Raw genomic sequence first — 22,095 nt, forward strand, 5'->3', positions numbered from 1 at the left:
TTAAATAAGCATGCCCTTTCAAAAATGTAGAACTAAGGACAGATATAGCCCTTGGTTCACTCCAGACTTGACTGCCCTTGACCAGCACAAAAACACCCTGTGGCGTACTGCACTAGCTTCGAATAGTCCCCCACGATATGCAACTTTTCAGGGAAGCCAGGAACCAATACACACAGTCAGTTAGGAAAGCAAAGGCTATCTTTATCAAACAGAAATTTGCATCCTGCAGCACTAATTCCAAAAAGTTTTGGGACACTGTAAAGTCTATGGAGAATAAGAGTACCTTCTCCCAGCTGTCCACTGCACTGAGACTAGGAAACACTGTCATCACTGATAAATCCATGATAATCGAAAATTTCAATAAGCATTTCTCTACGGCTGACCATGCTTTCCACCTGGCTACCCCAACCATGGCCAACAGCTCTGCACACCCCGCAGCAACTGGCCCAAGCCCCCCCCCCCCCACCCCGCTTCTCCTTCACCCAAATCCAGACAGATGATGTTCTGAAAGAGCTGCAAAATCTGGATCCCTACAAATCAGCTGGACTAGACAATCTGGACTTTCTCTTCCTAAAATTACCCGCCGCCATTGTTGCAACCCCTATTACTAGCCTGTTCAACCTCTCTTTCATATTGTCTGAGATTCCTAAAGATAGGAAAGCGGCCGCGGTCATCTCCCTCTTCAAAGGGGGAAACAGTCTTGACCCTAACTTTTACAGACCTATATCCATCCTGCCCTGCGTTTCTAAAGTCTTCGAAAGCCAAGTGAAAAAACAGATCACCGACCATTTCGAATCTCACCGTACCTTCTCCGCTATGCAATCTGGTGTCCGAGCTGGTCACGGGTGCACCTCAGCCACGCTCAAGCTCCTAAACGATATCATAACCGCCATTGATAAAAGACAGTACTATGCAGCCGTATTCATCAACCTGGCCAAGGCTTTCAACTCTGTCAATCACCGTATTCTTATCGGCAGACTAAACAGCCTTGGTTTCTCTAATGACTGCCTCGCCTGTTTCACTAACTACTTCTCAGATAGAGTTCAGTGTGTCAAATCGGAGGGCCTGTTGTCCGGACCTCTGGCAGTCTCTATGGGGGTGCCACAGGGTTCAATTCTTGGGCGGACTCTTTTCTCTGTATACATCAATGATGTCGCTCTTGCTGCGGGTGATTCTCTGATCCACGCAGATGACACCATTCTGTATACATCTGGCCCTTCTTTGGACACTGTGTTAACAAACCTCCAAACGAACTTCAGCGCTATACAACACTCATTCCGTGGCCTCCAACTGCTCTTAACTTCTTTGGGATCTGGGGGCAGTATTGAGTAGCTTGGATGAATAAGGTGCCCAGGGTAAACTGCCTGCTACTCAGGCCCAGAAGCTAGGATATGCATATTATTAGTAGATCTGGATAGAAAACACTCTGAAGTTTCTAAAACAGTTTGAATGATGTCTGTGAGTATAACAGAACTCATATGTCAGGCAAAAACCTGAGAAAAATCCAACCAGGAAGTGGGAAATCTGAGGTTTGTAATTTTTCAAGTGATTGCCTATCCAATATACAGTGTCTGTCGGGTCATATTGCACTTCCTAAGGCTTCCACTAGATGTTAGATGTCAACAGTCTTTAGAACCTTGTTTCATGCTTCTACTGTGAATGGGGAGAGAATAAGAGCTATTGGAATCAGGTGTCTGCAAAAATGGCATGAGCTCAGTCACGCGCGCGGCCATGAGAGCAAGCTGAGTTCCTTTACATTTCTAAAGACAAAGGAATTGTCCGGTTGGAATATTATTGAAGATTTATGATAAAAACATCCTAAAGATTGATTCTATACATCGTTTGACATGTTTCTACAAACTGTAATGCAACTTTTTTGACTTTTTGTCTGGACTGCATTTGGAATAGTGAACTGAACGTGCAAACAAAAAGGAGGTATTTGGACATAAATATGGACTTTATCGAAACAAAACTAACATTTATTGTGGAACTGGGATTCCTGGGAGTGCATTCCAATGAAGATCATCAAAGGTAAGTGAATATTTATAATACTATTTCTGACTTTTGTTGACTCCAACATGCGGGTATCTGTATGGCTTGTTTTGGTGCCTGAGCGCTGTACTCAGATTATCGCATGGTGTGCTTTTGCCGTAAAGCTTTTTTGAAATCTGACACAGCGGTTGCATTAAGGAGAAGTGTATTTTTAATTCTATGTAAAACACTTGTATCAACGTTTATGATGAGTATTTCTGTAAATTGATGTGACTCCCTGCAAAATCACTGGGTGTTTTGGAGGCAAAACATTACTGAACATAACGCGCCAATGTAAACTGAGATTTTGGGATATAAATATGAACTTTATCGAACAAAACGCTAGCGTCCCACATATCCCAGAGAGGTTAAATGCTAGTAAAACGAAATGCATGCTCTTCAACCGATCGCTGCCAGCACCTGCCCGCCCGACTAGCATCACTACTCTGGACGGTTCTGACTTAGAATATGTGGACAGCTAAAAATACCTAGGTGTCAGGCTAGACTGTAAACTCTCCTTCCAGACGCACATTAAGCATCTCCAATCCAAAGTTAAATCTAGAATTGGCTTCCTATTTCGCAACAAAGCCTCCTTCACTCATGCTGCCAAACATACCCTCGTAAAACTGACCATCCTACCGATCCTTGACTTCGGCGATGTCATTTACAAAATAGCCTCCAACACTCTACTCAGCAAATTGAATGCAGTCTATCACAGTGCCATCAGTTTTGTCACCAAAGCCCCATATACCACCCACCACTGCGACCTGTATGCTCTCGTTGGCTGGTCCTCGCTACACATTCGTCGCCAAACCCACTGGCTCCAGGTCATCTATAAGTCTTTGCTAGGTAAAGCTCCACCTTTTTCAGCTCACTGGTCACCATAGCAACTCCCAGCCGTAGCATGCGCTCCAGAAGGTATATTTCAGTGGTCATCCCCAAAGCCATCACCTCCTTTGGCCGCCTTTGCTTCTAGTTCTCTGCTGCCAATGACTGGAACGAATTGCAAAAATCACTGAAGTTGGAGACTTATATCTCCCACACTAACTTTCAGCGTCAGCTGTCAGAGCAGCTTACTGATCGCTGCAGCTGTACACAACCCATCTGTAAATAGCCCATCCAACCAACTACCTACCTCATCCCCATATTTGTTTTTCTGCTCTTTTGCACACCAGTATTTTTACTTGCACATCCTCATCTGCACATACAGTGGGGCAAAAAAGTATTTAGTCAGCCACCAATTGTGCAAGTTCTCCAACTTAAAAAGATGAGAGAGGTCTGTAATTTTCATCATAGGTACACTTCAACTATGACAGACAAAATGAGGAAAAGAAATCCAGAAAATCACATTGTAGGATTTTTAATGAATTTATTTGCAAATTATGGTGGAAAATAAGTATTTGGTCACCTACAAACAAGCAAGATTTCTGGCTCTCACAGACCTGTAACTTCTTCTTTAAGAGGCTCCTTTGTCCTCCACTCGTTACCTGTATTAATGGCACCTGTTTGAACTTGTTATCAGTATAAAAGACACCTGTCCACAACCTCAAACAGTCACACTCCAAACTCCACTATGGCCAAGACCAAAGAGCTGTCAAAGGACACCAGAAACAAAATTGTAGACCTGCACCAGGCTGGGAAGACTGAATCTGCAATAGGTAAGCAGCTTGGTTTGAAGAAATCAACTGTGGGAGCAATTATTAGGAAATGGAAGACATACAAGACCACTGATAATCTCCCTCAATCTGGGGCTCCACGCAAGCTCTCACCCCGTGGGGTCAAAATGATCACAAGAACGGTGAGCAAAAATCCCAGAACCACACGGGGGGACCTAGTGAATGACCTGCAGAGACCTGGGACCAAAGTAACAAAGCCTACCATCAGTAACACACTACGCCGCCAGGGACTCAAATCCTGCAGTGCCAGACGTGTCCCCCTGCTTAAGCCAGTACATGTCCAGGCCTGTCTGAAGTTTGCTAGAGAGCATTTGGATGATCCAGAAGAGGATTGGGAGAATGTCATATGGTCAGATGAAACCAAAATAGAACTTTTTGGTAAAAACCCAATTCATCGTGTTTGGAGGACAAAGAATGCTGAGTTGCATCCAAAGAACACCATACCAACTGTGAAGCATGGGGGTGGAAACATCATGCTTTGGGGCTGTTTTTCTGCAAAGGGACCAGGACGACTGATCCGTGTAAAGGAAATAATGAATGGGGCCATGTATCGTGAGATTTTGAGTGAAAACCTCCTTCCATCAGCAAGGGCATTGAAGATGAAATGTGGCTGGGTCTTTCAGCATGACAATGATCCCAAACACACCGCCCAGGCAACGAAGGAGTGGCTTCGTAAGAAGCATTTCAAGGTCCTGGAGTGGCCTAGCCAGTCTCCAGATCTCAACCCCATAGAAAATCTTTGGAGGGAGTTGAAAGTCCGTGTTGCCCAGCGACAGCCCCAAAACATCACTGCTCTAGAGGAGATCTGCATGGAGGAATGGGCCAAAATACCAGCAACAGTGTGTGAAAACCTTGTGAAGACTTACAGAAAACGTTTCACCTGTGTCATTGCCAACAAAGGGTATATAACAAAGTATTGAGAAACTTTTGTTATTGACCAAATACTTATTTTCCACCGTAATTTGCAAATAAATTCATTAAAAATCCTACAATGTGATTTTCTGGATTTTTTTTCTCATTCTGTCTGTCATAGTTGAAGTGTACCTATGATGAAAATTACAGGCCTCTCATCTTTTTAAGTGGGAGAACTTGCACAATTGGTGGCTGACTAAATACTTTTTTGCCCCACTGTATATCACTCCAGTGTAAATTGCTAAATTGTAATTACTTTGCCACTATTGGCCTATTTATTGCCTCACCTCCTTACTTCATTTGCTCACACTGTATCAGATTTTTCTATTGTGTTATTGACTGTAAGTTTGTCTATCCCATGTGTAACTGTGTTGTTGTTTTGTCGCACTGCTTTGCTTTATCTTGGCCAGGTCGCGGTTGTAAATGAGAACTTGTTCTCAACTGGCCTACCTGGTTAAATAAAGGTGAAATACATTTTTTTTTTTAAATGTCAGCCTCAGAAGGCAGGATCACCCAGACCTCCAGATCAGCGGAGCCCTCATGCAAGGCTCTCTGTTGTTTTTGTCTAAGCGTGCATGAAAAACATTCAAATTGTCTGGTAGAGAGGCATCATGTAGCTCACGGCTAGGACCTCTTTTATAATCCGTAAAAGACTGTAGTCCTTGCCACATGCGACTAGTGTCAGAGCTGGTGTAGTAGGATCCCACCTTATTCCTGTATTGTCTTTTCGCATGTTTGGTGGCTCTGCAGAGGTTGTATAGGACTTCTTGTATGTGTTCATGGCTTCAGGGTTAGCTACTATAGCCTTATGTGCGTCGACCCTGTCCTTTAATTTGGCACGTAACTCTGTTAATCTAGGGTTTTTGGTTGGGAAAGCAGCAAACTTTCACTGTGGGGACAACATCGCTGATGCACTTCCTTATGAAGCAGTCACTCTGAAACCGTTTAACCTATACACTCACAGAGCAGATACCGAAGAAGGGAAAGAGACAGAGAGAAGAACATTCAGACAGGAAGGTGTTTTAAGGCCATGGTGGTTTGCACGTGGACAGTTCTACAGCTCAGATTGTGAGGCCTATCTGTGTGTGTGTGTGAAGTATCAATGTGCAGGGGCCAACTGGGTAAACAAAGGAGAGCCAAGGAGTACCCTCTACCCTCCACCTGTCCCCCTACATACCCACACTAACCATTAGCCTATATCTCAAACCCTGAGGCTCAAATCCCCGTACCTACAGACACACACACCGACGAGGTACACAACACACACACAATTAATGGCAAAATGTATCCACAAACCATAACTCATCCGATCTGGTAACCGACAGCACTTGAGGACACAATCATAGCATCCAGCGGTGAAGTGGCTCATTGCCATTACCAGACTCTCTCGTACTCTGAAATACCTTCACTAACAGCTATTGTAGCGCTGCTAGCTCTGGAGTGCTGCTCCCATGCTGTGTGAATGTAACCATGCCCCCAGGGCAAGCGCCAAACACTAAGGTGAAGCCCATTAACATCCAGCCAGCTTGTTTTTAAACCACTAAATAAAACAGCCAACATTTTACATCTTGCATATAATAACCTTTCATAGCAGAGAGAGGAAGGGGGGGGCTAGGGAAGAAACAGCAGGCCGCTGAGGGTTTGAACACCGATAATATAGGCCAGTCTACATGGCTTTAAGTTCTTTATCTATCTATTATTCAGCTCTTCTTCATTTCAAAAGTGCTTTTACACAGCCTGTTTGTCACGGAATAAACGTATAGGACCTCAGCTAACCCCAGCCTTAGATATAGAGGTCATGTAGCCTATACAGGCAAAACAGACACAAACATGAACATGTAATCTTAGCGATATTGACACCGGTATAATGAATCAGAATGTTATTCGGTTACACATAAAATGTATCTTATACTTCTCAAACTATTTAAATTTGCCTACTCTATGACAGTGGAAAGATTTTAGTATAAACTGTAAAGCAAGGTGAATCAGAAACAGGGGAACGCAACATATAGGTGAGCCTACTGTCAATTTGGAAGGTCTCCTCGTCCCTTACAGGAAACTGGAGCTACATAGAACTACAAGGATGAAATTGCTCTCCTTTTACTTTCCCAGCCCTCACCATCCAATCATGTGCGATGTGGTGTAACGCTACACCCCATACCTCCATTATCGCAGGCTAGAGGAGTCTCTAGAATGTACCCGATCCCAGCCCAGAGGAGCAACACCTTGGAAACTCACCTCCGCCTCTCCCCTATCTCTATCTCTCCCCTGCCCGCCTGAGCCCCCCTCCTAACTTTCCAACGAGCGGAAATTCCTCCAGAGGCTCCGTGGACGGCCTGTGACATGTGTCCCTGGCGGCGGAGTGATGACGAGATGTGGACACAACGGCTGGGTTGGGTTTCAAAGCTATTCTGTTTCTGGAACTTAACGTCACTTCACTTCAGCCACATTCACTTCCACTCCCAGTCTCCCACACCCCAAATCAGCCCCAGCCTGAGAGGACATCATACTGGGTCATCAACACCTCGTCAGGGGGCTTGTCTCCTAGCTATATGAGAAACCAAAGTACGGAACTTGCTGACCACAAATCAAATGTTTTACCACTAAACCTAGGCCTAACATTGCCACTAGTTCCTAACACACCAGCCATCCTGGGAATGAAGCTATTACTTTAACCCTTGATTAAGAATACATTACTTGTACTGTGCTCAGGAATTCTGACAATTTAGTCAATTGCGTCCTTCCGAGCATGAGTCATGACCATCACCATCACCATGGGCTTACCTCATCTCATCTATCTTCCTTCTCCTGAGTGAGTGTCATCCCCACAGTAACTACTAACTAGGCCTATATGATGCGTGTATGAGTTACTGGACAGGATAATTCAGTGGGGGAATTATGACAGTGGAAAATAATTTCCCTGGGCTGCTGAGGGAGAGGAGGCCGTGGCTAATCGTTCAGTAATCTGATCCACCACCACCACCACCGCATACTGGAGCGTTCAGACACAAACATAGGCAGCCATACGCACACAGCCACACACACATAGCCACACACACACACACACACACACACACACACACACACACACACACACACACACACACACACACACACACACACACACACACACACACACACACACACACACACAGACACCCCCTGTGACTGCCAACATTCTGTCTTGCCATAGATTTTCAAGCTGATTTAAGTCAAAACTGTAACTAGGCCACTCAGGAACATTCAATGTCATCTTGGTAAGCAACTCCAGTGTAGATGTGGCCTTGTGTTTTAGGTTATTGTCCTGCTGAAAGGTGAATTCTTCTCCCAGTGTGTTGGAGAGCAGCCTCAACCAGGTTTTCCTCTAGGATTTTGTCATTTATTTTTATCCTAAAAAAACTCCCTTGTCCTTGGCGATGACAAGCATACCCATAACATGATACAGCCACTACCATACTTGAAAATATGAAGAGTGGTACTCAGTAACGTGTTGTGTTTGCCACAAACATAATACTATCTTTTCAGAACAAAAAGTAAATTTCTTTGCCACATTTTTCACAGTATTACTTAAGTGCCTTGTTGCAAACAGGATGCATGTTTTGGAATATTTTTTTTATTCTATACAGGCTTCCTTCTTTTCACTCTGTCATTTAGGTTAGTATTGTGGAGTAACTACACTGTTGTTGATCTATCCTCAGTTCTCATATCACAACCATTAAAAACTCTGTTTTAAAATCACCATTGACTTCAGCGTGAAATCCATGAGCAGTTTCCTTCCTCTCCGGCAACTGAGTTAGAAAGAATGCCTGTATCTTTGTAGTGACTGGGTGTAATGATACACCATCCAAAGCCTAATTAATGACTTCACCGTGCTCAGAAGGGATATTCAGTGTCTGTTTTTTGTTTTTTACACATCTAAACAATCGGTGTCCTTCTTTGCGAGGCATTGAAAAATGTTTGTGCTTGAATCTGTGCTTGAAAGTCACTACTCAATTGAGGGACCTTACAGATAATTGTATGGGTGGGGTACAGAGATGGGGTAGTTATTAAAAAAATAATGTTAACCACTATTATTGAACACTGAATGAGTACATGCAACTTATTAAATCGATTTGTTAAGCACATTTTTACTCCTGAACTTATTTAGGCTTGCCATAACAAAGGAGTTGAATACTTATTTACATATTCATTCATTTCAAGACATTTCTATAAACAAAATTCCAAAATAACCTGTGTGGGTTAGTGACACAAAATCTCAATTTAATACATTTTATATTTATACCTTTGCTTATTCGATCTGGTCACTAACATCGGCCTACGGCACAGCACCAAATTCTTGTTTCAACAACAACTAATCTGTGCTTCAGAACCAAAAAACTGTACCGCTTGACTGTTTACCAATGATCAGTCATCAGCATTGGAAAAGGGGATACCTAGTCAGTTGTACAACTGAATGCATTCAACTGAAATGTGTCTTCTGCATTTAACCCAACCTCTAGGAATCAGAGAGGTGCGGGGGTCTGCCAAAATCAACATCCACGTCTTTGGCGCCCGGGGAACAGTGGGTTAACTGTCTTGCTCAGGGTCAGAACGACAGATTTTTACCTTGTCAGCTCAGGGATTCGATCAGGCAACCTTTTGGTTACTGGTCCAACGCTCTAATTGGCATGCAAAGGCAGGCGCACATTACCAGACTTAATTGTGACCAAAAAGCGCTTGTTTAATTTTGTCCGGGTTTGCCTGACAAAAACAGAGAAGCCTAACTACATTAATATTATCCATTTAAATACAGTTTAGCAATCTACTATGGACAGATCTTTGCTAGAATAATAGGCTACCTGGTGATTTCATTGATAATTTTCCTATTTCACATAGGCCTACTTTGGGTGGGTTAAAATGATATACAGTGAGGGAAAAAAGTATTTGATCCCCTGCTGATTTTGTACATTTGCCCACTGACAAAGACATGATCAGTCTATAATTTTAATGGTAGGTTTATTTGAACGGTGAGAGACAGAAAAACAACAACAAATCCTGAAAAACGCAGGTCAAAAATGTTATAAATTGATTTGCATTTTATTGAGGGAAGAAAGTATTTGACCCCCTCTCAATCAGAAAGATTTCTGGCTCACAGGTGTCTTTTATACAGGTAACGAGCTGAGATTAGGGGCACACTCTTAAAGGGGGTGCTCCTAATCTCAGTTTGTTACCTGTATAAAAGACACCTGTCCACAGAAGCAATCAATCAATCAGATTCCAAACTCTCCACCATGGCCAAGACCAAAGAGCTCTCCAAGGATGTCAGGGACATGATTGTAGACCTACAGAAGGCTGGAATGGGCTACAAGACCATCCCCAAGCAGCTTGGTGAGAAGGTGACAACAGTTGGTGCGATTATTCGCAAATGGAAGAAACACAAAAGAACTGTCAATCTCCCTCGGCCTGGGAGATGCCCGTCTGAAGTTTGCCAATGAACATCTGAACGATTCAGAGGACAACTGGGTGAAAGTGTTGTGGTCAGATGAGACCAAAATGGAGCTCTTTGGCATCAACTCAACTCGCCGTGTTTAGAGGAGGAGGAATGTTGCCTATGACCCCAAGAACACCATCCCCAATGTCAAACATGGAGGTGGAAACATTATGCTTTGGGGGTGTTTTTCTGCTAAGGGGACAGGACAACTTCTCCGCATCAAAGGGACAATGGACGGGGCCATGTATCGTCAAATCTTGGGTGAGAACCTCCTTCCGTCAGCCAGGGCATTGAAAATGGGTCGTGGATGGGTATTCCAGCATGACAATGACCCAAAACACACGACCAAGGCAACAAAGGAGTGGCTCAAGAAGAAGCACATTAAGGTCCTGGAGTGGCCTAGCCAGTCTCCAGACCTTAATCCCATAGAAAATCTGTGGAGGGAGCTGAAGGTTTGAGTTGCCAAACGTCAGCCTCGAAACCTTAATGACTTGGAGAAGATCTGCAAAGAGGAGTGGGACAAAATCCCTCCTGAGATGTGTGCAAACCTGGTGGCCAACTACAAGAAACTTCTGACCTCTGTGATTGCCAACAAGGGTTTTGCCACCAAGTACTAAGTCATGTTTTGCAGAGGGGTCAAATACTTATTTCCCTCATTAAAATGCTAATCATTTCCTAAAGTTTTTTACATGCGTTTTTCTGGATTTTTTTGTTGTTATTCTGTCTCTCACTGTTCAAATAAACCTACCATTAAAATTATAGACTGATCATTTCTTTGTCAGTGGGCAAACGTACAAAATCAGCAGGGGATCAAATACTTTTTTCCCTCACTGTACCTCAGTGGTGGTACTGGCTAAGCCACTAAAGATAGCCGTTAAGATCACACTACCTTCAATACTTATGGGATGAAGATGTAACATATTCTGGCAAATGAATTACCATATTTGTGAGGAAGAAAAATGCTGCACATATCATGCTTTCCATTCGATCCTGCAACCCAGGCCGTATGATCCTGCTTGCTCTGGACTCCAGAGAAGTGACAATGTGACATGATATCCCTAGTTGATATTGACTGCTAACATGAATGACTTTCAGCGCAAAATCTGTATCTTGCATTTTGAAAATGCATCATGCTTTATGGCTGTAATGACAGGCTACATGGCGCAGCCATCGTGCGGGCGTTAGCCCTGTGCGCGTGCGCGAGGGTCACAAGCTTTGAATCCCTCCTTTTTAGGGGTCACAGGTCAAAAGGTTTGAAAACAATTGAGCTCGCGAACAGATTTCTGATTTGCTGTAGGCCTACAGCTACACTCTTAAAAATAAAGGTGCAAGTTGGAACCAAATGAGGTTCTTGAGAGCAATGCAATAGGGGAACCAATGAACCATAAATGGGATGGTTCTTTGAAGAACCATAAAAAAATCCCAAACCAGGAATGTTTCAGCCCTACAGCCCTGCAATTGAATAGCCCTGCTGTAGGGTTTTAAGCCTTATGGCGTTTTCACACATATTTTTGAGCTATTGTTCGATTCAGAGTTAGATCATTTGTTACATAGTGTTATTTATTTTTGGGGGGTCCGTTTGTTTACACATTGGCAAACGTCAAACAAATTAAAATCCCTAAACAAAACCAGGTATCCATGCAAGTAATTTGTTTATTGGACAAAAATGCGTGTCCCAATCTTCATATTACTTTCGCTTTGACCTTCAAACAACATGTGGGATGAAACAATGCAATAGCCGCTCTAAATGCAATGTGAATAGGGTATATTCAGTAGCCTATTACCCCTGGTATAGTCCTCTAATCTGCATCCGATGCATTCAGAAATGAGCTGCTACTCACAGAATGTTTCAGAGATATCAAATTATGATGCTGCGTGCATTTCATCAAATGCTCGTAATCAATCAACCAATAATACTGTGCGACACTGGTTCTTTTGCTGTGTTTGGTCCGGACTGCGTTCTCACCTGCAGAGATCTGACTGCACCATGTACGAATTGAATCGGACCGAGACCACCCTTTTTGAGCGAACCACAGTGCATTGTTTAGTGCGCTCCCGAGTGTGGCTAATGTGTTCACACCATACCAAACGTACTGAACTAAGGGGGTAAATGCACCAGAGTTCAGAAAGACACTTCAAACCAATTTGGTGTCAAAGCCCCCTTATTTGCATATATCCCAGGGTGCCTATTAAGTGAATTTTAGAGTTACCACCCGTGACTGTGTTTGCTAGTGACAGAGACATGTTGTTGCATTCATTCATTTTCCATCCTGTGGCCTTCACCAAGTGAGATCCTAAGTGAATTGATTGTCATTCAAATTAAATTCTTTAAGACAATACATATATTTTATAAGGCCTTCTAGTTTTACCCTAATACTATCAATGTGCATGCCTCGCCCACCCAAGGACTTTCTTTTTCAGCCATTTATTTCCTGTGTTTGAGAGGTGTAAAATCCACTTGTCACTTAAATCTCTCTGGATTGATTGCTTTCATTTTACTCCTGCCGACTCTTTCATACTCTTGCTTGTGCCTGTCGTTTTTTCCCCGTTAACGTTACGACTGTGGGAATGTTTGTAATAACCAGTCAAGCACACCCCGGTAACGGTTGAAATGGGTTCAATGCAATACATTGTACTTCCGTTGAACCTATAAGAACGCTAAAGCTTAGTCTGGGATTTAACGCACCTTATCAACACTTACATTACAAGAAAGAGGAGAAAGGGAACTTTCATTTGATGGGTGTTCATTTTGTGGAATTTAAAAAAGTTATAATTTAATAGGAGTTGAAATGTTTACAAATTAGATGCGCTGAAATGAAAGCAACTTCCAAAAATGAACACTCAGATTATAGTGATATTATATCTGATCTCACAAACAATGTAAAGTATGTTTATATTAGGTGTAATCTAGAGCCAGCGTGTTGATTTTTAATCCGAGGTTATCCTGCTTTTGATTAACATTGAATTATGCAAGAGGAATGTGACAACAACAGTAATTCAAATCAAATGTATTGGTCACATACACATATTTAGTAGATGTTATTGCGGGTGTAGCGAAATGCTTAATTATTGAGGCAGTCTAGACGGTGCAGGTAGGGTAGACAGAGCATGTTTTTGCAGTGGTTGCAGCCTTGTCCCACCCCTTTATGTAAATGTATTAATATATGAAAATACAACCAGTGTGTTTAAGAAAATTAGGCACATCATTTTCTTTATTTTAACACAAAATATTATTTTAGAAACCTGATACAATAAGAACATGTGTGCATTCTAAGGAAACATTTTTTTTTACATTTGACAATAGATTGAATCCCTGAACTCCATGTCTGTGCCAGTGAAAAGTTGTATGTGCTATAATTCATTCAATTTCTGATGAAATATAAAAATTCTAAAAGTTTTGAGTATTTTCATCAATTGTCCAACTGTTGCATTTCTTAAAATTGTTTTTAAAAATGTAACAATTTCGATTACCATTGCTACTAATACAATAGCCCGAAACTCATAGTTTTACAGGCCACATCAGGCCTGCAAGTCACATACAGTATATGCTGGCTTGCAAAGTGATGTGTAATTCCTATTGGAATCCAGCCAGAGTGGGGATATCCAATTTTTATTAATCCGCAACCTGCATTCAGAATGACTGCCAGGGTTAGGAAGACTAAGATATGAGGCTACCTAAAACATTTAAACTGGAACAACCATTTCAGTAGCATGTGCAATAAGTCCAAGTAGCAGATTGGAATAGTTTAGAAAAAGTTGTTATTTATATTTGAGTAGCATAAGATTAATTAATCAATCAATGTATGTAAATGGGAAAACACAGATATTGAAACAAACAATTCTAGAAATCGACCTGCAATAGAGTATGCTGGGAAATATGATAACGATGGGCGTGGTTTTGTTTCAACTGGATATTAACACCAACACTGGGGTTCTTTTAATAAACCACTGAGTGATCATTTAACTCTTGAATCAACACTAGAAATATTACACACAAACAAATCAACAAGTAAACACTGGCCAATTTGCTGTGTGCTATGAAAGGGACACATCTGCAGGCTTCCATACATTTCAAGTGTCTTTTAGAATTCTGAAGAACCGTAGATGTCAACCCCACACTCAACTCAAAGGTTGTTTATCGGGTAACAGTTCTCCTAAGAACCTTAAAGGGATACTTCGTAATGTTGGCAATGATGCCCTTTATCTACTACCCCAGAGTCAGATGAACTCATGGATACCATTTGTATGTCTCTGCATGCAGTTTGAAGGAAGTTGCTAACTAGCACTAGTGTAATCGCTAACTAGTGTTAGCGCTCATGCTAGTTAGCATTGGCTCACAAAACTACATCTAACTTCCTTCATACTGGACACAGAGGCATAAAAATGGTATCCATGAGTTCATCTGACTCTGGGGTAGTAGATAAAGGGCATCATTGCCAACATTACGAAGTATCCCTTTAAGGTTCTTAGGAGAACTGTTACCCGATAAACAACCTTTGAGTTGAGTGTGGGGTTGACATCTACGGTTCTTCAGAATTCTAAAAGACACTTGAAATGTATGGAAGCCTGCAGATGTGTCCCTTTCATAGCACACAGCAAATTGGCCAGTGTTTACTTGTTGATTTTTTTTTGTGTGTAATATTTCTAGTGTTGATTCAAGAGTTAAATGTACATTCAAAGTATCCATTTAAGAGCTGAGGAAGAACCATTTAAAACCTTCATGTTTTTCAGTGTAGTATCGGGTGCAGTGCAAGCGTCAAATTCTAGGGAGAGAGGATTGCCATCAATAAATATGCCGCTTACATTTTTTGGGGTGATCAAGAATATTAACAGTTTACTTTGCATGCCCACCAGCAATGGGGCAAGCAACAATTATTAGCATAGACCTACTGGTCTTTTGGTATGTCAAAATTTCTTGAAATTGATAGTTTACTTATGAAGCATGCATTTGGAATTTGTTGTTAAAATGTATTATTACATAATCAAAAAGTGTTCTAGACAAAATAATGAAAAAGGCTGTCTGGTACCCTCAATAAATATTCAAAGATTTGTAGTTGAACAAGACATTGCACATACAGATTTTTATTTTACTTGATTTGAACTTGTGACTTGACTTGCTCTTAGAATGCACGACTTGGACTTGACTCGACCCGTTCTACTTGGGACTCGACTTGAGACTCTGACCTTGTGACTTTAGACTTACTAGTGACTCGAATAAGTGACTTGGTCCCACCTCTGCCTTTTCATATTCAAACAACTCTCAAGGTTTTCCTCTAGGTTTTACTGATATGATCTGGTGAATCACTAATACTGGGTTGTGCTGTAATTGTACTGTCCAAATGTGTTTACTTCTACGACATTCTCCCAGTCAGTACCGAATGCCACTCCGTTGATCTTTTCCAAGAATCCAATTTCAACATATTGGACATTGTCAGCATTAGGCTAATCTGAATAAATATCCTATATAAACATCTAATGAATGCATCCCTTACAATCAATTGGCCAAAGAGCATACAGCGGACAAACTAATGGAGAGGGAGAAGTCAAAGGATGAAGTACTATGGAACAGCCACTGCATGTCTATGGGTGCCGCCAGCAATCTTGTGCTGGGGCAGAAGGATAGGGTCAGTGGACCTAATATATTGGAAGTTTGCCTGGTTCCACTCTTATTCTATAGACTGGGTTCTGGGTTGGCCCCCCACACAAACTGAGCACTAGTGATGGGCATTCCGGCTCTTTTCAGTGAGCCGGCTCGTTCGGCTCAGCTCACCAAAAAGGGATGGCTCTTTTGGCTAAAAAATATATGTTTTGTATTTTTTCAAGTCAAACAGTTTGTGATAGTTTGACTATGATTGGTGTTAAAACAATTCAATTATTAAATGAAATCATACTCTACCTTAACCACAATGTATTTAAAAATGCATTGGTTTGTTATGAAAAAGAATGCAATTAAACATTTGAATTTAACAAAGTGCATATAAATCTAACCATTCAAAATGAATACAATCTGAACAGCATAATAGAATATTGCACCATATCAAAGAAAAATAAATAACAATTTGCAAAACTGCAGCATCCTACAAATTGAAATAAATGTAAAAATGAAGGATGCTATTACACATGTGCATTTAAAGTATAACTTTTTTAATGTATATAAACAAAGTGCATATAAATGTAACAATTCAAAACAAATACAATCTGAACAACATAATAATGGAATATTGCACCATATCAAAGAAAAATAAATAACAATGTGCAAAACGGCAGCATCCCACTTAAAACATTAAACTGGTCCCTCTTTTCTCTCTCTTCTTTATTGCCATGTTATAACCAGCAGCACACAGCAATGCTGACCATATTTTGCTTTTATGGTAGATTTGCATTCAGAAATGCAAGCTGCCTCACTTTTGAGGGGCTGATGCGGTTTCTTCTCTCAGTAATTATTTGTCCCATTTCCGAGAAGACCCTCTTAGAGGGAATGGATGTGGCCACTATGCAGTCTCCCTGTCATGACTTTAGTAAGCCGTGGGTAGACAGAGGCCTTGTTCTTCCACCAGCTCAGAGGATCTGCAGATCCTCCAAATAGGATTGGACCTCCATTATGGCATCTGCTGAGGGATTCCTTCGTGCTGCATCCCCAGTTGCTCTCTCGTCAAACAGCATCCAAACAGCAGACATTTGTGGCACTACTGCTGGTGCTTCTGCTCCATCTGATCCCTCTTCTTTCTGTTGCCCTGGTGCCTGAGCCAGCTGACTGCTGGGGATATCCCTCCCTGCTGCTGAGGTTATTCTTTGAAGAGCCTCATCAATCGCTCTAGCATCGCTGAAGGCTAACTTCTTAAACCTGGGGTCAAGTGCAGCAGTTTCTGATAGCACATGTTATATTCCATTCTGTGGAACTTTCTGTCCATTGATGAACATATGGTGTCCATCAACTCTGTCACATGTCCTGTGGTCACATTTGCTTCTCTCTGGAGGCTAGCTGTGATTCGCTGCAGACCCTTACACAGGAGTATCATTTTTGAGGCTGTCACACAGCTGAAAAGAGAGAACAGTAACTTATTAGTTCAGGTTTATGTTTTGTCTACTGATACTACATTCGCATCTACTGCTCATATATAATACTGGATTAAATAATGATGTAGTAATAACTGCTTACTGTACCTCTCTCCACTGATCTCCACAGTGACCTGCTCAAAGGGTTCCAGGACTCTGCACACCTCCCTCCACCACCTCCCATTCCTCTTGGGTCAGAGCATCAACAGGTGCATTGACAATGGCCAGGGTAGAGACGATGGCATCCTTTGATTCAAGAAACCACTTCAACATATAAAATGTTGAATTCCACCTGGTAGTGCAGTCTTGTTCAGGCCTCAGCTCAGGCAGCCCCATCTGGCATTGTGTAGACTTTAGTTGTTCAGCACCTACTGTGCTCCAGTGGATGTATTCCACAGCTGCTTTCACTTTGTCCAGAGTGGACTTCATCACCTTCAGAGCATCTCTTACAATCAGGTTGATTGTGTGGGCAAGACATGGATGATAGGTCCATTTAAACATTTTCATGGCTTTGGTTATGTTAGCTGCATTGTCGCTAACACAACAGACCACTTTTCCATCTACTTGCCATTCTCTGACCACTCTCAACAGTTCTTCTGCCAAGTTCTCTGAGGTGTGTCTGTCGCTGAACTCAAAGCAGTCCAGAAGACAGCTAGACATCGAAAAATCTTCAATGAAGTGACATGTAACTGATATGTAAGAAGTGGTTCCCTTGGACTCTCCAGCAGTCAGTGGTAAGGCAAACTGCAGTAGCTTTTTGGACTCTTTCCCACACTGAAGCCTGTGTGCTCTCGTACAGTTGTGGAATAAGTGATTTTGAAAGGGTTTTCCTGCTTGGAATTGTGTACATTGGATTTAGACTATTGCTATAATTTCTAAAACCTCTGTCCTCCACGATCGAAAATGGCTGGAAATCGGTGGCAATCATTTTAGCCAATGCAATATCAATTTGGCCTTGTTTTGCTACAGACATAGACTTTGGCATACACTGGTCCATAGAAGACTGCGTTGCTGTGGGTCGCGGAGTAGGCCTACGTGACTGAGTGGATACATCTCCACATGTGGAGGTGCAGGCTCCACCACTATCACTAGCAGGCCCGCTAGTTTCTCGAAGCTCCGCTAAAGCTAGCTTCAGAGTTGGGTGCACAGTTCGCATATGCCGGTGTAGGTTGTGCATAGAACCGGCTTTATATGAGATTTTGTTTTGGCAAATTCTACACTGTGCTCTAACATAGTCTACATTACTAAAATGCATCTAAATGCTACTGTGCTTCCGACTCATTTTCCAGCTGTTGTTTTCACAGTTGTCCTTCCTCTCTCTCCTCGGCTGCTAAGTGTGTGACTGTGAGTGAGTTGGCTCGGCCCTTCCTCACGCATCTTTGGTTCATTGGTTGACACTGCGTGTCTGATTGACAGGAACAACAGGTGAAGCTGTTAGTCTGAGCAGACAGTCAGAACCAATGTGTGCGCTTGAGCATTTAGGCCTATATTACTTTATTTATTTTTTCATTCTTTGAATTAGTTAATTCTATTCATTTAAATATTTTGATTATTCATATCTTAATTTTTAAAATATTTTTATAAATAGATTCGGCTCTTCTGATATGCAAGCCGGCTCCCAACGTTCACCTACAAGAGCCGGCTCTTAGAGCCGACTCGTTCGCGAACGACCCATCACTACTGAGCACGGCTTTGAGGGGCACTGACATGGAAAAATACAAGAACTGGTATGTTGTGGGGCTACTGTGGTTCCCATCAGCCTAAACTAGCCATGAATAACATTACATTCTAGTCAACACAGCAGCATGTTTATAACATGCTTATAACAGCCTCACATAGCCTTTATAACAGCACATTAGGATGAAGTTCTGCTGAGATTTGATCACATAGCAGCAGCAGCCGTAAAAAAATGCACTGGCACTTCTCTATGTGGAAACTGTCTGCATTTGACTCAATAGAAAAATGTGTGTATAACAACATGTGTAAACGTATGATATATATCTTTGTACTTCTTAGTCATGTGCATGTATATCATCACCATAATGATGTTATGTAGCCTACAGTTTCTCAAATTCTATGTAGGGTGGATACTGAAGTTGGCTACTTTGAAGGAAGGCTCTTCTAGACAAACGATGTAGCAGCCTAATCACTACTGCCTTCCCTCCACATCACTCAGTCCTAGCGGGACATAGCCTACTTAACCAACTTTCCACTGTCACGTGAAACGTTATTGAATTAAAAATGAATTGTTGGGTGCAGTCAGAAAAAACGGTGCTCCAAAGTGCTCCATCTTTAGGTATACAAATAAGGAAATATATGTACACTTTTTCTCGCATAATTCCAATCGGCAACATTGCAAAAGATGAAGACAACGGCAGGTTGTTTTCCCATTTCGACAGTGTTTTCAGATTCTGTCTCTACACTCATTCAGAATGGTAAGTAGACTTACTGAACAGTTACAATCAATCCTAACGATACTCACAGGCCACAAAGTTACAATAATAAGTTAATTTCTTGCTGTGTGAAGTTGTATCACGGGGCTTCACTTGCTTGATGCAGATATTCAAACAACCGGACACAATTCCAGGCGGAAAACTTCGACTAGAATTCATACAAATGGCCTTCATTGGTACCACTATTGAATAGCCAAAAACTGCTGTGAGATTCAACTCTGTACCCGGGCTTCGTTTTCAATTCATGGGAAATTCAGGCCAAAACTGTGGCTGCATTTTCAGTCTGCGCCAAGGCGAGTGGATGATAGCAAGCCAGTCGAGGCTTGTAGTTGAACGATTGAACAGCGATCAGCTCGTCTTGACCAAAACATTTGCACCAGAAAACGATGTACTTTGTCACACTCACCTTCTCAATCGGCATCTGGTAGAATTAATACTTGGATTCAACCAAAGCAAACACGACGCCTCATCTCGCTTTCCCTGTACCCGGGCTCCGTTCTCCCGTTTTTGCAGACTTGTCTGATGAGAGAAATGTCAGAATGTCCCTCTTTCTGCAGAGCTATACAACACTGCCCCACAATGTTCGACAGGGGGCAGCAGCACGGCATCAATTGTCCCTAATCAGGTTACAGCGTTATCTCATTAAATGAATAGTTAAATTACATATTTAGCTCATCTTCTGGACAATCTGTCCAGTAGTCCACCCAATATTTTAATTTGTTTATTTAGTAATACGGATGAAAAATTGTTCAGAAATAGTTCCTAACTGTTCATTAATTTATACATTGGTTGAAAATGTGTGATATACTGTAAATTCATTAAAGTACTGCTTGCCAAGTAAGTACTGAGATTATGGCTGCAATGAAATAGTAATCACACAATTCAAACCATTGTCACCCCACTATTTCAAGAGGCTCTCCAGACCATTGAAGACCCCAACCGAAGAGGCATTCATGCAAACATTATTCAATATTAATCATGGCAGACCTATGATTAACATGTAATCTGTAATAATAAGTATAAGTAGTCTGCCATTTTTATCACGTTTTATGTGGACATGTATTGCTTATTTCTGTCAAGGTTGCTGACAACATATTGACAGACTAGACCAAAAAACAAACATACTGCTTGTATACGAGATTTAATGAGGATCACATCAACTGTAGACTTGAAGTTGAAGGTTAAGCAAATAAATAGCTGGAAACACTGGCTTGACCTTTCCATGGCTTGACCTTTCTTCTTTCTCTCTAAAACAGAGAGGGGCTAACAATAAGTGTCTGTCTGAACGCCGATGTCTCATTCCAAACTCTTTATCCCCCTGAACAAGCAAATAATGTAAAACTGATTCAGGATCAGTTTTCACAGGAATAAAGTCACCACACATGTATGTCCTCTGACCTTGAGACACATGCGGCCTGTAATTTGATTTTGGAGGGGCTAAACCCGGGACGAAGCCGTCCTTCAAACAGATTTGCCTGTCTCACCCAGACCTCATGACGGGGGGCAAGGGGGGTAACACCACACAACTAATTTGGCGTCCAAGACAGGCAAGGAGGTCAACACTGAGAGTTAACTTTATTGTCTTTGTCTTCCCCAAAATGAAGCAGACGCAGTCCTCAGTCAATACTATGTGTGTCCTGTGGCTAAATGAGGGAGTATATCAGGCATTTAAAATCCACCCTGGCCACAGGGGCAATCGATAAATTAACCGAGGTAGTCGGATGAGTACATAATTAAAAACTATATTGATGTGTTCTGAGGGAGGGACAGTGGCTGTCCTGTGCCATGTGAAAACACAGGAGACTGCTGTACCCAGTGATAGGTGAGCCAGTTCACGGCAGGAGAGGACATGACTGCCTTTATCTGAACAACATCCAAGTCCAGAGTTTAGATCAACCAAGGTCTTCAACCTAGAGGTCAACTACTCAAGTCAGTTCAGGAAATGAATTTAAATTCATCAAAATAATGACCCATAATCTCTTACGAAAAAAAATCACCATTTCATGAACTTCAAACAACATATTTTCTGAATTGACAGTCTGGGATTGCACAGAGTTGACCCCATCTCTGTCTCAGCCCAACCTCCTGCCTGTTGTGCTTAGCACTGCCAAGCAGAATACTCCAGCCTCTAGGCTTGTAGATTTATTCTTATCCCTGTATGTGGTGTCTCAGCAGAGAGCCTCTTCCACGACCTTATATAAACGTTAGGGTGTTATGACTCCATTAGTGTTCATCTCTAATCTGAAACATCCCCCAACTACAGCTCCAATGTGCTAATTGAGGTTTTCCAAAACCAGGCGCACAGGGCCTGCTGCAAATAGCATGCAGAGTAAACCATTACATACTTGGTAAGAGAGTTGATCAGAATAAATAGACACACACACACATCTTCAATTAATTCCAGATATTCATTAATATAGTTGCATAATGATTAATGAATTTATTTTTCATATTTATAATTTTTTTATTTAAATAAAATAGGAGGTTAATGTCATGA

At 41.8% G+C, this 22,095-nt stretch overlaps 1 protein-coding gene across 2 annotated transcripts in view; it reads right to left on the reverse strand.

The window, feature by feature from the left end:
* The window catches only part of ndst1a (N-deacetylase/N-sulfotransferase (heparan glucosaminyl) 1a), a 98,376-nt gene extending 78,218 nt beyond the window's left edge, over positions 1 to 20,158 (reverse strand). For both annotated transcript variants that reach the window (XM_014199896.3, XM_014199895.3), the window contains exon 1: positions 20,005 to 20,158. The gene's annotated coding sequence lies outside the window, so the exon portion shown is untranslated. The remainder of the gene's footprint in view (positions 1 to 20,004) is intronic.
* Positions 20,159 to 22,095: the final 1,937 nt, after the last annotated feature.

Source organism: Salmo salar, chromosome 05 (genome assembly GCF_965601325.2).
Source record: "Salmo salar chromosome 05, fSalSal1, whole genome shotgun sequence".
Taxonomy (NCBI): Eukaryota; Metazoa; Chordata; class Actinopteri; order Salmoniformes; family Salmonidae; genus Salmo; species Salmo salar.